The sequence below is a fragment of the Bison bison genome, unplaced genomic scaffold (genome assembly GCF_000754665.1).
Source record: "Bison bison bison isolate TAMUID 2011002044 unplaced genomic scaffold, Bison_UMD1.0 scf7180017845428, whole genome shotgun sequence".
Taxonomy (NCBI): Eukaryota; Metazoa; Chordata; class Mammalia; order Artiodactyla; family Bovidae; genus Bison; species Bison bison.
Window position 1 is genome coordinate 51,283 of NW_011476001.1, and position 4,848 is coordinate 56,130.

Here is a 4,848-nt window from a genome sequence, read left to right on the forward strand (position 1 = left end):
AAAACTATAAAACACTGGTGAAAGAAATCAAAGAGGACACTAATAGATGGAGAAATATACCATGTTCATGGATTGGAAGAATCAATATGGTGAAAATGAGTATACTACCCAAAGCAATTTATAGATTCAATGCAATCCCTATCAAGCTACCAACGGTATTCTTCACAGAGCTAGAACAAATAAGTTCACAATTTGTATGGAAATACAAAAAACCTTGAATAGCTAAAGCAATCTTGAGAAAGAAAAATGGAACTGGAGGAATCAACCTACCTGACTTCAGGCTCTATTACAAAGCCACAGTTATCAAGACAGTATGGTACTGGCACAAAGACAGAAATATTGATCAATGGAACAAAATAGAAAGCCTAGAGATAAATCCATGCACATATGGACACCTTATCTTTGACAAAGGAGGCAAGAATATACAATGGGGCCATCTTAGTCGAGGGTCTGAAGAGTAGCCGCCGCCCCGAGTCCTGGTAACATGCATTTAACCGTGGCCTTCTGGAGACAGCGCCTTAATCCAAAGAAGTGACTTCAAACGGTGAAAACTTCAGGTTTGCCTTCCTGTTGGTGATATGTCCGACAGTGGATCACAGCTTGGTTCAATGGGTAGTTTGACCATGAAATCACAACTTCAGATCACTGTCATTTCAGCAAAACTTAAAGAAAATAAAAAGAATTGGTTTGGGCCAAGTCCTTATGTGGAAGTCACAGTAGATGGACAGTCAAAGAAGACAGAAAAATGCAACAATACGAACAGTCCCAAATGGAAGCAGCCTCTTACAGTTATTGTCACCCCTATGAGTAAATTACATTTTCATGTGTGGAGTCACCAGACACTGAAATCTGATGTTTTGTTGGGAACTGCTGGATTGGATATCTATGAAACATTAAAGTCAAACAATATGAAACTTGAGGAAGTAGTTGTGACTTTACAGCTTGTAGGTGACAAAGAACCAGCAGAAACAATAGGAGATTTGTCAGTCTGTCTTGATGGGCTGCAATTAGAGTCTGAAGTTGTTGCCAATGGTGAAACTGCATGTTCAGAAAGTGCTTCACAGAATGATGATGGCTCCAGGCCCAAGGATGAAACGAGAGCAAACGCAAGTGGATCAGATGACCCTGAGGATGCAGGATCTGGTGAAAACAGGAGGATCAATGGGAATAATTCTCCATCACTCTCAAATGGCGGTTTTAAACCTTCTAGGCCTCTAAGACCTTCACAACCACCTCCACCTACCCCACGTAGACCAGCATCTGTCAATGGCTCACCATCTACCACTTCTGAAAGTGATGGCTTTAGTACAGGCTCTCTGCCACCAACAAATACAAATTCAAGTACATCTGAAGGAGCAACATCTGGATTAATAATTCCTCTTACTATATCTGGAGGTGCAGGCCCTAGACCATTAAATCCTGTACCTCAAGCTCCCCTCCCACCTTGTTGGGAGCAGAGAGTGGACCAGCATGGGCGAGTTTACTATGTAGATCATATTGAAAAAAGAACAATGTGGGATAGACCAGAACCTCTACCTCCTGGCTGGGAGTGGCGGGTTGACAACATGGGACGTATTTATTATGTTGACCATTCACAAGAACAACAACGTGGCAGAGGCCAACCCTGGAATCAGTCCAGAACTATGAACAATGGCAGCTCCAGCGTAGTCAACTTCATGGAGCTATGCAGCAGTTTAACCAGAGGTTCATTTATGGGAATCAAGATTTGTTTGCTACATCACAAAATAAAGAATTTGATCCCTTGGGTCCCCTGCCGCCTGGATGGGAGAAGAGAACGGACAGCAATGGTAGAGTATATTTTGTCAACCACAACACTCGTATTACACAATGGGAAGACCCCAGAAATCAAGGTCAATTAAATGAAAAGCCCTTACCTGAAGGCTGGGAAATGAGATTCACGGTAGACGGAATTCCATATTTTGTGGACCACAATAGAAGAACAACCACCTATATAGATCCCCGCACCGGAAAATCTGCCTTAGACAATGGACCCCAGATAGCCTATGTACGGGACTTCAAGGCAAAGGTTCAATATTTCCGTTTCTGGTGTCAGCAACTGGCCATGCCACAGCACATAAAGATTACAGTGACAAGAAAAACGTTGTTTGAGGATTCCTTTCAGCAGATAATGAGCTTCAGTCCTCAAGATCTGCGAAGACGTTTGTGGGTGATTTTTCCAGGAGAAGAAGGTTTAGATTATGGAGGTGTAGCAAGAGAATGGTTCTTTCTTTTGTCACATGAGGTGTTGAACCCAATGTATTGCCTGTTTGAATATGCAGGGAAGGATAACTACTGCTTGCAGATAAACCCCGCTTCTTACATCAATCCAGATCACCTGAAATATTTTCGTTTTATTTGCAGGTTTATTGCTATGGCTCTGTTCCATGGGAAATTCATAGACACAGGTTTTTCTTTGCCATTCTATAAGCGTATCTTGAATAAACCGGTTGGACTGAAGGATTTAGAATCGATTGATCCAGAATTTTACAATTCTCTCATCTGGGTTAAAAGAAAACAATATTGAGGAGTGTGATTTGGAAATGTATTTCTCCATTGATAAAGAATCTTAGGTGAAATCAAGAGTCATGATTTGAAACCCAATGGTGGCAATATTCTTGTAACAGAAGAAAATAAAGAAGAATATATCAGAATAGTAGCTGAATGGAGATTGTCTCGTGGTGTTGAAGAACAGACGCAAGCTTTCTTTGAGGGCTTTAATGAAATTCTTCCCCAGCAGTATCTACAGTACTTCGATGCAAAGGAATTAGAGGTTCTTTTATGTGGGATACAAGAGATTGATTTGAATGATTGGCAAAGACATGCCATCTACCATCACTATACCAGGACAAGTAAACAAATCATGTGGTTTTGGCAGTTTGTTAAAGAAATCGATAATGAGAAGAGAATGCGACTTTTGCAGTTTGTTACTGGGACCTGCCGACTGTCAGTTGGAGGATTTGCTGACCTCATGGGGAGCAATGGGCCACAGAAGTTCTGCATTGAAAAAGTCGGGAAAGAAAATTGGTTGCCTAGACGTCATACCTGTTTTAACCGCCTGGACCTGCCACCCTACAAGAGCTATGAGCAACTGAAGGAAAAGCTGTTATTTGTTATTGAAGAAACAGAAGGCTTTGGACAAGAGTGAATTCTGAGAGCCTGCACCACCAAAGGACAAGAATTTGTTTGCAACGTTTGTCCTTTTCCTTCTTTGCCTATTGCACACTTGTAAAATTGGACTGTGACTGTTTAGAGAGTTACCTTCAGTGTAAGTAAATTAATGTTATCATTGAGATTTATCTCCCAGTGATTCTGGGTTTCTTCTCAGTGTTTTCAGAAATCAGATCTGCAAATGACTTAGTCATAAACCTTACTTACCATGAGATTAACACAGCAATGAAATCTGCCTTGTCTTATTCCACTAGATTGTTTCCTTAACAAAAAATTTGTGTCTCAGGAGTCTCACTTAGGTTTTTTTTCTTTTAGAGATTCTGAAAATATGCAGGGAATTTCCATGGTAACTAAAATATGTAAGATCTACCTATTAAGCCTCGTGGAAAGAGGTATTTGTTTAAAACAGCCCAGCTTCTGGGGTTGTGAGCAAACTTCTGGCTTGTGCTCTCCCTCTTCTTTCAGCCTGGCCTGACTGTTGTTTTTCCTTTCTGGAGCATGAAATCCATGCATCATTTGATGTTATCCCTAGAAAAGAGATGCTAGACTCTTGTATCTCTCCACAAAGTAGTTTTGTGGAGAAGTTAGTCCCGGTCTGCAAATGACTTCATTTAGAAAGTTGATTGTTTTAATTGCCTCGCAAATACTAAACTTCACAAACAATACTGACACTATGCTGCCTTCACTGTAGAGAGAAAAAAAAAAAAAAAACCAATTTTTGAAATTAATTTGGGTGAATTTATCGAAGGCCATTGACAGTTTTTGTATGTTCCTGTATATCAATTCCATCTTTAAATTTTATCATAATCCAACAATTCCAGTTACATTTAACTCCTGCTAAGGAGTTCAAATTAGAGTGCTTTCTTATCCAAGTAGAGGTCAATGAAAATATCTATAAAATCATTTTCATTTTCATTAGGGAGGAAGAGCTGTGGTACTGGTTAAAAAAGTGAGTAAATGCATTTACAGCAATACATTTCTAGTAACCATAGAAATGTATTGTCTGTGTGAATTAAAACTTCACAGATTGACAATTTATCTGACAAATGTTATAATAGTTACTTCCATTCTGTCTTGTCCTGATTTGAATTTTCTGTTCACTTCTAACAATTTTAACAGGTTTTTCCCATGACTATTTAACATTAGATTGCTCTATTAGTAACTGATTCATGCACTTTGACCTTCTCCGTGGTAATTTTTTTTAACTTAGCCTGCTTAGACTTAGCAAGATGACTGCTGTCAGAGGACAGAGGGAGAAAGCCTAAGCCAGCTGAGTGCCTATCATAACTGAACTCATAACCTAATATCTCATGAAATAGGGACTTTGGCAGGTTTCAGTAGCATAGCATGAAAAAGTAGCATTGAGCCAAAAATAAGCAAATAGCAAACCCCTGTTCTATTTGGAAAGGAAATGGGGGGTTTTGTCCCTAACTACTCTTATCTTGAAACAACGACAAAAACATTTTTTAACTTGTATATCTGTATTCTAAAACACTGCCATCATAAAGCAGACATGTGAGTGAAAGGGTTGCCTCATCCAGAAGTCATTAGTGTGAAGGGAGAGATTGGGCTACCCCCAGTCCTATCTTTATTTTGATTTTATTCTACATAGTCTAGGAAATGTACTATGGTCTCTAAAAGCCCTAGTTTTCAAAGTGA

At 39.5% G+C, this 4,848-nt stretch overlaps 1 pseudogene; it reads left to right on the forward strand.

The window, feature by feature from the left end:
• The first annotated feature begins 446 nt into the window (after positions 1 to 446).
• On the forward strand, positions 447 to 3,166 carry LOC104984693 (annotated as a pseudogene).
• The last annotated feature ends 1,682 nt before the right edge of the window (positions 3,167 to 4,848 follow it).